At 39.8% G+C, this 12,500-nt stretch overlaps 1 protein-coding gene across 2 annotated transcripts in view; it reads left to right on the top strand.

Moving 5' to 3' along the window:
- Window positions 1–12,500, top strand: part of Kdm3 (Lysine demethylase 3) — a 686,187-nt gene that overhangs the window by 148,263 nt on the left and 525,424 nt on the right. The gene's annotated exons all lie outside the window — the stretch shown is intronic.

Below are 12,500 nucleotides of genomic sequence, written 5' to 3'. Positions count from 1 at the left end.
GATAAAATATCGGTAGGATATAAAAAAAAAACAATCAAATGATAAAAATATATCCCATGGAATAGGAGACAGGAAATCGATTGGAAAATCGTATTTGTTTTTCGATGTACTATGTGTGAAAAGTGAGCACACTACTATATATAATGTTGCTTGTGCTCTTTCATTTGTTTCGCGCTACGTAATATCCTGAAAGACCGGTGTCGTACAGTGCTGGGAAGGCGCTCAACGAGGCGGGAGTATAGGCGGCCCCGGATAGAATTGCACTGGTTACACTGCAAGTATATAACTGGTTTCTTCTAATGAAAGGGGTCTTGAGAGAGTTGCTGGTTTTCTGACTTGCGTCTGAAAAGTACTCGAGCCCCATTCCCCCGCTTTCGTCGTTCTTTTCTGTAATGCAAACGCTTGTTTGAGTTTGTTTTCGAACTCCAAGTTCTTTTTTTATTCCGATGCATTATTAGATATAAACTTATATCGGTGAATTAGTACTGTGATTTTTAGTTTTCTGGAAAAGAAATCTAGTGTGTCGGCTTTGTCTGTCCGTCCGCAGTTTTTCTGTCCGCACTTTTTTCTGTCCGCCTTCAGATCTTAAAAAACTACTGAGGCTAGAGGTCTGCAAATTGGTATGTTGATTATCCACCTTCCAGTCATCAGACATAACAAATTGCAGAACTCTAGCCAGTCGTCAGACATACCAAATTGCAGAACTCTAGCCTCAGTAGTTTTAATTTCATTTAAGGTTAAAGTTAGCCGTAATCGTGCTTCTGGCAGCGATATAGGCTAGGCCACCACCGGCTGGTCGTTCAAGTTTCATGGGCCGCGACTCATACAGCATTATACCGAGACCACCGAAAGATAGATTCATTTTAGGTGGCCTTGATTATACGCTGTAGCGGCTGTACAGAAAATTCGATTGCACCGAAGACACCTCGGCGCATTTTTTACTTGTTTCGTTTAACAATTTGTCTTTGTTGAACATAAAATCGTTTCAAGTGTGTTGACACTAATGTTTTGCTAAGCTTCGAGGAAATTCCTGTGGACGAGGAGTGTCTGTAATATGAGACCAAAACATCACGCAGGTAATCTGCGAAACAGTTAAGAGCTACCGCAATTGTTATTGTCTGCCATTTTCATACACCTCATGCTTACTTGGCTTTGTTTAATGTCAGATTTTGTTTAAGTTCATTTTATGGTTCTACTTCATAGGTCAAATTCTTAAGATATCATGCATGTTTTATTTTGCTAAACAGTTTTCCTGTTCTACTTTCAGGCTCAAGCAGAGCCTAAAAATTGTATTTATTCTTTAGTTTAGTGTTCTCTTATGACAATTGCCAGGCGCAGAGAATAGTTTAACTTTTTTTTTTTTTTTACTGCTCAGCGTAACAGATCAATCAACTTAGTATTCTGATGGCCCATTTCCAGTTGATATAAAGGAGCCTACGCATATTTCAGGTAATGCCTCTTATTTCGTTCCAATAGATGTTTCAACAGCAGTTGGATCCAACCTTGCGAGTTGCTTGGAACTTCTGAGCACTGGCCTAGGAATAGCTATCCCAGTTTTCAGTTTGTTGTCGCTTGCACCTTCAGTTAAAAACGCTGTGGCTGAAGTCTCGTGGCTCATATTGTATATGATTGTATATCATTACAGGTATCCGAAATTAAAGTTAACCATTCTGTTAAAAAAAAAAAAGAATTAGTCTCTGTCAGGGAACTGAGCTCGTTTCAGCCATAAGAAAACTTGTCGTACTCATGCTGATAATCACCTTCGATTTATATAAATGGGCAGATCAAAAATAGACCAAGTTCAGTGTCTGGAAGCAAAAATCTGTTCACTGAGTAGTAATGATGATACTAGAACTGTCTTTGTCCAAGTACATTTACTTGTTCCTCCCATACCTGCTAATAGTGATAGGTATAAAGAAAGAAGGTAAATGCGCTGAAGTTTCTTCGGCGTAATTGAGTTTCCTGTGCATCATATAATCAAGGCCACCGAAAATAGATCTATCTTTCGGTGGTTTCGGCATGATGCTGTATGAGCCGCTGCCCATGAAACTTTAACCACAGCCCGATGGTGTCCTGGCCTATATCGTTGCCAGACACACGATTATGACTAACTTTAACCTTAGATAAAATAAAAACTACAGACGCTAGAGGGCTGCAGTTTGGTACGTTTGATGATTGGAGGGTGGATGGTCAACATACCAATTTGCAGTCCTCTAGGCTCAGTAGTTTTTAAGAGTTGAGGGCGGACAGAAAAAAAAATGAGGACGGATAAGTTTTCTTTTCAGAACACTTAAAGCATAGCCAATTTCTAAGTGTTTTGAGGCTAAGCGCCTATAAATTAGCACTCGCGTACCTTATACGCCTGTAGTCCTGAGCATTTCTCGCCAAAAACTTAGATATTTGGGGTAACGGATGAGCAGAAATCACGGAATAGAACGTTGTCTGTTTGAAAGGGATTACTTAAGGTTCTTTGCAGCGACTCTGCAGCCCCTAGCTGCAACACCTTTTTGTTCCTTTTACTGCACCTCCTTTCATATTCTCTTTCTTCCATCTTCCTTTCCACCCTCTCCTAACAAAAGATTCATAGCGCAACTGTGAGGTTTTCCTCATGTTACACCTTTGTAACCTTTTACTCTCAATTTTCCTTCTAGCGATGAATGACCTCATTGGTCCTAGCGGCATGACCTTTGACCTAAATTGTATATTCTACCCTTCGGCCCGTAGCTGCAACCCCTTTTGTTCCTTTTACTGTACCTCCTTTCATATTCTCTTTCTTCCATCTTACTTTCCACCCTTTCCTAACAACTGATTCATAGTGCAACTGCGAGGCTTTCCTGCTGTTAAACCTTTCAAAGCTTCTTACTGTCAATATCCGCTTCAGCACTGAATGACCTCATAGGTCCCAGTGCTTGGCCTGTGGCCTGAATTGTATATTCAGTTCGATAGTTGCTTAAGAGATGAGCTGTTGACACCTGCGTCTAGACTCTTGCTATAAAACGATGAGGCGGATATGATGTCCTTTGTACATCCGTCTGGTTACATCCAAGACACGCTGGACAAAAGATACGATCCCAGATCTGTTCATATTGATTTTAGTGCTGCTTTTCTAACGCAGATGTTGGTGGAGGCTGCACACTTGACCTCGTTCACGGTTTTTGAGTGAACAGCAAGCTGGTGGATGTTTTTTAGTGGGTTTAGAACCAGATCTGTTTTCCAGGCGTTCCATTTAGAGCATCTTGGGATTTTTTTTTTTTCTAATGACACGTTCATTGATTTTTTAAAAGCATCTGGGGAAATTTTTGGTTTTGTTTTTATTCTTTGTTTCTAGTGACACGTTCGTTGATTTGTAAAATAATTTAATTCAGTATGTAAATAGTGTATCTCTGCTTGCAGTCGTTCGAGTTCCCAAATGCGAATTCAGGTGGCCTGGATCGATGCAAGAGGTAATCGGTTATATTTAAGGCTGAATGTCAGCAATGTTAAATTGGAATTGATCACCCAGTAATTGATTACCTAGTCTTGTACTTGGCCCACGACCTTCAAGATTTGTTTTGGGCACGTGAAACTTTGCTTGACGATTCAGATATATATGGGACTGCAGTGTAAAATTCCTTCAAAATTCCATTTTGAATTTATTATTATTATTTTTTCTTTCTATCTCAGTCGTCCGATTCGACTGGGTGGTATTTTTAGCGTGGGGTTCCGGGTTGCATCCTGCCTCCTTAGGAGTCCATCACTTTTCTCACTGCGTGCGCTGTTTCTAATGGCACGTTCTTCTGCATGAGTCCTGGAGCCATTTCGGCTTCCATTTTTCCAGGTTCCTTTTCAGGGATCTTGGGATCGTGCCTAGTGTTCCTATGATTATAGGTACAATATTATTATTATTATTATTATTATTATATTATTATTGTGTATTATTATATTATTATTACAGGTTTTGTTAAACAAAATGACCCAGTTTAACAGCATTTATTTTATATAGTAAACGCTCAGTTAAATCTTATCTGATTGTTTTTCTTGCGCTGGAATGGTTGCCAACGTGACCGATACGAATATCGGTTAATTGCTTGCAACCATTCCAGCGCAAGAAAAACAATTGATAAGACGAATTGAGGGTTTACTATATAAAATAATGCTGTTGAAACTGCCATTTTGTTTAACAAAACATGTATTAAAGAAGGACTTTTTCCTAATATTATTATTATTATTATTATTTTTTTTTCCCAATTATCCTGCGTTATTAATTTTCTGCTTCGGATCATAAGCGTTATATCATAAGCGTGATAAGAGACCTTAAAATTTGAACACCAAATAACCCTTATGGCTTTTGGCTTAGAAATTTTAGTGTTGATTCTCTAAAATGTAGGATCTGCAGTATGATTTTTTAAAAATATAATTGTAAAAATTTCATACAATAGTCTAATGATAGGTGTAAGAATGAAGTCCATGGTAAAATCAATTTGCATTTTGAAAATAATGGAATGAAATGTGGGTAGAGGTCCCGTAGAGTTTTCTCTCACAAATAGGGTCGGGTATGATTTACAGTGATTGTCGTGCGCAGTAAAACTAGTCATTATTTTTATTCAGCGAGTAAAACCTTTCTGTTCTCAGTTTTACTTACTTGGAAAAACTGCTGTGTAATCATACTCTGCTGTATTGCATTGTGAAGGTGGAACGCTACAGATAGTCGTGTAGCAGATTGAAATATTAATTATCCTTGGTACTGTACAGTATAATGTCTTGTGTATTATATATATATATATATATATATATATATATATATTATGGAAATTTTTTATTCAGAAGAGAAGATTTTATATAAATGCATATATGTGTATACATATGTATATATTTGTGTCTGTATATACTGTATGTATATATATATATATATATATATATATATATATATATATATATATATGATATATATATATATGAAAATATATATTTTGATTGCAACATCAGGATGTGAATTTACTCAGGTCCCTTCAGTTGAAAATATACGAGATATATATATCTTTATAAATTGCAAGACCTATATATATATGATTCGATGTGATAATAATCAAATTTATTTCTATATTCCACACTATATATATATATATTATGTGCTGATTATTACTATATATATATATATATATATATATATATATATATATATATATATATATATATATATATATTAAGAAACTAGTATATTACTTGGTTTAAAGATAATTCGTATCATCAGTATAGTGGCTGGAGAGTCATCATTTTGAAACAAATAAAATGCGCTTAAAGTGTCTTCGGCGCAATCGAGTTTTCTGTACAGCGTATAATCAAGGCCACCGAAAACATCTATCTTTCGGTGGTTTCGGTATGATGCTGTATGAGGCGCGGCCCACGAAACTTTAACCACGGGCCGGTGGTGGCCTTTCCTATATCGTTGCCAGAAGCACGATTATGGCTAACACTAACCTTAAATAAAAATAAAAACTACTGACGCTAGAGGCTGCAATTTGGTATGTTTGATGACTGAGGTGGATGTTCAACACACTCAATTTGCAGCCCTCTAATAGTGTGAAGTTTTTAAGATATGAGGGTGACAGAAAAAGTGTTCGGACAGACAGAGCTGGCACAATAGTTTTCTTTTACAGAAAGCTGAAAATGCTCGTGGGAAAGAGGGAATCAGCACTCAAGTACAGCAGGTTTAGACTTTGTTGATAGTAGAAGGCGTGGGAGGGGGTTGGGGGCGGGGGTGAGTCACTTCGCGGTTGAACCTGTGTGTGTGTGTGTGTGTATGTACCAATGTGACGTAACGACAAGGCCTTCCTTAGATGTCAGTGGTTCGTTGGTGCTACGAGAGGAAGTATTGTAAAGGGGTGGGGGGAGGGTGAGGAAGGGTGCCTTTTACTTTGTTGCCAATTTGGCCACTGCTGCCACAAAGGGTGCCACCTGGCACCTCTTTTAGAGCGTTACTCAGTTTTGTGGCGGAGGGTTATGCCTCGGTAGTGGGTGTGCAGCAGTCAATACATTTTTCTTTTCGTTCAGAAGAACTGCTTTTTTTTCTGTAAAAGGAAACTATTGTGCCGGCTTTGTCTGTCCCTTCCTCTTAAAAACTACTGAGGCTAGAGGGCTGCAAATTGGTATTTTGATCACCCACCCTCCAGTCATCAAACATACCAAATTGCAGCCCTCTAGCCTCAGTAGTTTTTATTTGATTTAAGGTTAAATTTAGCCATAATCGTGCGCCTGGCAGCGATATAGGAAAGGCCACCACCGGACCGTGGTTAAAGTTTCATGGGCCGCGGATCATACAGCATTATACCGAGCCCACCGAAAGATAAATCTATTTTCGGTGGCCTTGATTATACGATGTACAGAAAACTTGATTGCGCTGAAGGAACTCCGGCGCATTTTTTACTACTATGTATTTTCCTGTATGTGCGCTTATTAGTGATACTCTCATTCAAGGTACTTCAGTACTGTCAGGTTTTTGATTCTTGTTGTTGTATGAAAATGAGGTATCGGAAAATACATTATTACTGATGCAAGCGTGAAGAAATGAAATGTAGATAATCTAGCTGCCGTGTGGTTCATTCCAGGATCCCCTTTTCATGATTGTGGTTAATGTTGTTCTATATTTGTTAGGAGCAAAGTGCCTCCTTTTCGTAGAACTTTTGCCATAGGTAGATTCGTTGTCAACGTTTTATTCATGCTTGCAGTCAGAAATCTGCTTTAGGGTTGCTTTTGCAAGATGTGTCCTTGAATAACGGACGGAGCTTATAAAAGTCTTTCATGACTGCTTTGTGTTTCTCTCTCTTCTCTCTCTCTCTCTCTCTCTCTCTCTTCTCTCAGGTGATATCATGCGATGTTGTGAGCGTTCTTCGAAGAAAAAAATGAGAGATGAGAAGAAAGGAACAGTGAAATAAAGGAAATAAGAAATTGGCAAAGGATAGAATGGTGCTTTTTGAATCTCAATGTTTTCGACGCGAGCATTCACTTCTGATAGCAACATCTTGCTGTACCACATTTTCCCCGAGATGTAACCGAGTATCGGGACCTTTCCCTGAAAAAAAAAAAAAGCGGGACTTCATGTCTTAAAAATTAATCATAGAATTTTCTTGAAAGTAATCTCATTATGTTTTACACACCCAAATTAATTTGTAGATACGGATTTAATGTAACCTAACCTAACCTAAGCGCGTGGCAAAAGTACCGGGGCTGAAGCAATGCTAGCATACATCTCAGGAATTAGCTTCCGGGCCCACTGCTGCTGTGGTGGCCCACCCGCATTATGGTTACATTCATAAACACACACACACACACAAACAGAATTTTTCCTCAGTTTTACGAGAGCGGAAACGAAGTGAGTTCTATTTTCCTTATTTTCTGTCAATAATTTTTGCAGCGTGTAATTTCGGACATTAAAATATGCGCATTTTTTCTTGGAAATACAATTCTCGCCATTAAGGTGCTGAGAGAAAATGTTCTCATGTTGCGTGAGATAAAATTGCGAAATTCTATTCATATCTTTATTTTCTTGACCTTCTGAATGGCATCTCAAGTTCCGGACCCAGCGCCAGTACCTGGGCATGATATGACCCATATTTCATGCAGTTATTTGACCTTGATCACTTGCAAATGTGTCAGCAAGGTCGGTGGATCGAGTATTTATGCGATGGTGATGAACTTTCTTGCTTTGGAAGGTAAAGATGGAGATAAACTTTCCTGCTTTGAATGGTAAAGATGGTGATTAACTTTCCTGCTTTGAATGGTAAAGGTGGCAATAAACTTTCCTGCTCTGATTGGTAAAGATGGCGATTAACCTTCCTGCTTTGAATGGCACTGTACCTCCTTTCATATTCTCCTTCTTCCATCTTACTTTCCACCCTCTCCTAACAATTGATTCTTAGTAAAACTGCTTGAGGTTTTCTCCTGTTACACCTTTCAAAACCTTTTACTGTCAGTTTCGTTTCAGCGCAATGACTATAGACCCCAGGGGCTAGGCTTTACAAATTTTTATATCCAATCAATCAATCAGTCATACCATAGCATTTAGTAAACAACGGAATCAACTTCTATTTTATGAAAATATACACTAATTAACAGAGTACCCATGGTATAAGGATAAATGAAAAAAAATAGACTGATTATCTGAACTGGGATGTATCCACCTACTCCGAGGTGCTAGTACTAAACATGACGGAAGCTCCTTGGGACGCCGTGTTTAGTACTAGCCCCTCGGGAATCAAAGTATTATATACATCCATTTTTATACTGTGTGGTCGACAAATTATATTAATTAACGATATCTTCGTGCGGCCGTCTACTCTACTGAGCATGAGTTTCCCCTGGACTTTGACAAATGTGGACACTTACGGGGTTAGTGGTGGTCAGGTAGTCTTTTGATGTCCTCTAAGGCTCGATTACACATCAAGACAAGGTCCCTCTACTTCTTGCAGCGTTCCTTCGGCCCCTAGCTGCAGCCCCTTTCGTTCATTTTGCTGTACCTACCTCCTTTTTATTCTCTTTCTTCCATCTTACTTTCCCAGCCTCTCCTAACAATTGATTTATGGTTCAACTGCGAGGTTTTCCTCCTGTTACGCCTTTTAAACATTTACTGTCAATTTCTGTTACAGCGTAGAATGACTTCATAGGTCCCAGTACTTATTTTTGGCATAAATTCTATATTCAGTTCAATCCCATAACATCCAGTAGGGATTCTTGGTGTAAGAATAATCAAAGTGGCTTGCAGAATTACTGTCACCTTTCTTTGAAACCGTTTCATCATCCCCCTGTGGAATATTCGGAAGGCTTCAGAAAAAATTACTCCTACAGTAACCCCTTGAACGTCAAGCCTCCAAGTCTAAATGTGGAATCATTGACTTAAGTTCCTGATTGACCGTCCTTTGTTCTTTCACAGTCGGAAATAAAACCGCACGAAGATTTCCCTTTGGCTTTGAAAAATCTGAAAAACTAATAAGCGTATGAATAACTAATTTTTTTTTTATGGTAACTTCCATTAAACAAAAGCTCTGTTACAGTATGGGGACCCCCTCTCCCCATACTGCTAGCGAACCTTTACATGGTATATTTCGAAACAGAAATGTTGCCCCCCACGTGTTAGGAACAATCGTTTGCCGATTGTTCCCTTGGTGGATTGTTGCTTCCTTTGTTGTGTTTGTTTTTCTTGCTGGCGAGTTGACGTGTGGTGGATGGTGTCAGACTTCGCCAGTCAGGTCCAGGGCAGCAGCGGCAGGTCACGGCAATAGAGCAGCGGAGAGCATTTTTTTGGGACGCCATGGTTGTCGTCTCGACTCTTTCGTGGGCGTCCAGCGTCGGAGGACTTGATGGTGTTGGAGGACTGTTCCTGAGGAGTTGATGGTGTTGGAGGTCTGTTCCTGAGGACTTGATGGTGTTGGAGGACTGTTCCTGAGGACTTGATGGTGTTGGAGGACTGTTCCTGAGGACTTGATGGTGTTGGAGGACTGTTCCTGAGGAGTTGATGGTGTTGGAGGACTGTTCCTGAGGACTTGATGGTGTTGGAGGACTGTTCCTGAGGACTTGATGGTGTTGGAGGACTGTTCCTGAGGACTTGATGGTGTTGGAGGACTGTTCCTGAGGACTTGATGGTTGCCTTGTCGGCTCTGTCTAGTTGTCCTACAGTGTTGGTTTATACGGCTCTTGATTTATTCCTTTATGCTGCTTGTTTTTTTATTTATTTTTGCTAATGTTATTTATGATATTATGCTGCCTGTGTATTATGATTCTTTTGAATTGTTTAATTATGTGAATTTTATGTTGCTGTCTCATGTGTTTATTTATTGATTTGGTCAACATGTTTATTGATTTGATCATTTTAAGTTTTTTTTCTCTCCTGGACCTGACTCACTTGTAAATTTTTAAAAAAATTAATATTAAGGTAACTTTTTGGTTTTGTTCTGCTCCCCCCCCCCTTTGTTTGTCACCTTTCGTCAGTCATTGCAGCCCAATTACTTGTTTCTGTTTCAAACCTGTTTATCTCGAAGTAACGAGATCATTACACACGGAAAAAACATGGTATGGCGTAGGTACTGCACGTCGATGAAATATTCACTTCCCGGTTCAATAGATGGGACGATTTCAGTGCTATCTTCAGCACACTGAATACACTTGTTCCAGCTGCTAAGCTGAATAGTCAGTTTGAAATTGCTCTTCCTAGGCATTTTGATCATGAGAGAACAGAGAAAATGTACGATCTGTGTCTCGTAGTGTCCAAGGTCCTTTAAAATTACTCTGAGTATAGTTAAAGGACCTTGGTAGTGTCAAGGATTTGTTCATATGGGAGAATTTGAGATATCCAACTTAATCCAGAGAAAACTATGAGCAAAGGGAACAAAGTGTAGTTTCTAGGTATGACTTCATAGGTCCCAGCACTTGGCCTTTGGTCTAATTTTATATTCTGTTCTCTTAGTGGCAATGAAGAATTTTTTCAAGCCTTGCTCAGCCTAGTTTCAAGTATTTCCACCATTACTGTAGATTTTGTTAACCGTTTCTGGTCCATTCAAGGTTGTGTTAGTAGAGGCCTCACATTGGCGGTGGTATGCTCGCTGACTTTTTCAGTTTTCTGCAAAAGAAAATTATTGTGCCGGCTTTGTCTGTCCGGCAGCACTTTTTTCTGTCCGCCCTCAGATCTTAAAAACTGAGGCTAGAGGGCTGCAAATTGGTATGTTGATCAGCCACCCTCCAATCATCAAACATACCAAATTTCAGCCCTCTAGCCCGAGTAGTTTTTATTTAATTTAAGGTTAAAGTCAGCCATAATCGTGCATCTGGCAACGATACAGACCAGGCCACCATCGGGCCGTGGTTAAAGTTTCATGGGCCACGGCTCATTTAGCATTATACCGAAACCACCGAAAGATAGATTTATTTTCGGTGGCCTTGATTATACGCTGTAGCGGCTGTACAGAAAACTCGATTGCGCCGAGGAAACTTCTGTGTAGTTTTTACTTGTGTTTTATAAGTCAAGGTGACTCGTGGGTGTCAAATGCATAGTATGTGAATCACTGGAGCCTAAATAAACAAATATTCTGACGAAATTAGTTTACTGGGGCGTAGACATTCAGATACCTTTGTACCCACAACCATTGGTTTTCGTTTGTTAGGAAACGCAGTTCGAAAAATGCTTACTTCTGTGAAGTGTTTTCCTTATTTCGTAATCACTGTTTCCTTGTTTTACATCGCCTTTACACAGGTTAGCTTACATTCTTGATCAGGCGTCTTCTTTAATGCCTCCTTTCTTAGGAACCGTCCTCACCTTTTGTGTCTCTTGCTATGCATTAACGGCGGTGCGTTCATCTGGCATCTTGCCACTCGGGAACCTCTGCCAACTCCTTTTATTTATTCATGGCATACTCTTCATGACATTTGCTTCTTCTTCTTCTTCCTTCCTTTTCCTCGCCTCCGACATTCCTGCTTATTTAGTGCTGGTTCTCTCCGTTTCTCTTCCTTTTGCATTTCTTTGAAAAACCTAAGGTGCCCTTGTCTTGTCTGATCTTCAGCTAGTAGCTGTGGTATAGTCAAGGACCAAACGTTTGCTGTTTCACGGTGATCCATTGAATTCATCGAGTCATTCTGGTGTTTAAGATGGTTGCTTCTTTGCGTTGACAGTGCCGAAGAAGATATATGATGGTTGCTTGTTTGCGTTGACAGTGCCGAAGAAGGTATATGATGGTTGCTGCTTTGCGTTGACAGTGCCGAAGAAGGTATATGATGGTTGCTTGTTTGCGTTGACAGTGCCGAAGAAGGTACATGATGGTTGCTGCTTTGCGTTGACAGTGCCAAAGAAGGTATATGATGGTTGCTTGTTTGCGTTGACAGTGCCGAAGAAGGTATATGATGGTTGCTTCTTTGCGTTGACAGTGCCGAAGAAGGTACATGATGGTTGCTGCTTGCATTGACAGTGCCGAAGAAGGTATATGATGGTTGCTTGTTTGCGTTGACAGTGCCGAAGAAGGTTGCTTGTTTGCGTTGACAGTGCCAAAGAAGGTACATGATGGTTGCTGCTTTGTGTTGACAGTGCCGAAGAAGGTATATGATGGTTGCTGCTTTGCGTTGACAGTGCCAAAGAAGGTATATGATGGTTGCTTGTTTGCGTTGACAATGCCGAAGAAGGTTGCTTCTCTGCATTGACATTGCCAAAGAAGGTACATGATGGTTGCTGCTTTGCGTTGACAGTGCCGAAGAAGGTATATGATAGTTGCTTGTTTGCGTTGACAGTGCTGAAGAAGGTACATGATGATTGCTGCTTTGCGTTGACAGTGCCGAAGAAGGTACATGATGGTTGCTTCTTTGCGTTGACAGTGCCGAAGAAGGCATATGATGGTTGCTTGTTTGTGTTGACAGTGCCGAAGAAGGTATATATGGTGGTTGCTTCTTTGTGTTGACAGTGCTGAAGATGGTATATGATGGTTGCTTCTTTCCGTTGACAGTGCTGAAGAATTTAGCCTTTATGCTGATTGCTTCTTTGCGCTGAC

Source organism: Macrobrachium rosenbergii, chromosome 16 (assembly GCF_040412425.1).
Source record: "Macrobrachium rosenbergii isolate ZJJX-2024 chromosome 16, ASM4041242v1, whole genome shotgun sequence".
In the NCBI taxonomy this organism is placed as follows: Eukaryota; Metazoa; Arthropoda; class Malacostraca; order Decapoda; family Palaemonidae; genus Macrobrachium; species Macrobrachium rosenbergii.
This window is presented reverse-complemented; position numbering and strand designations above follow the sequence as displayed.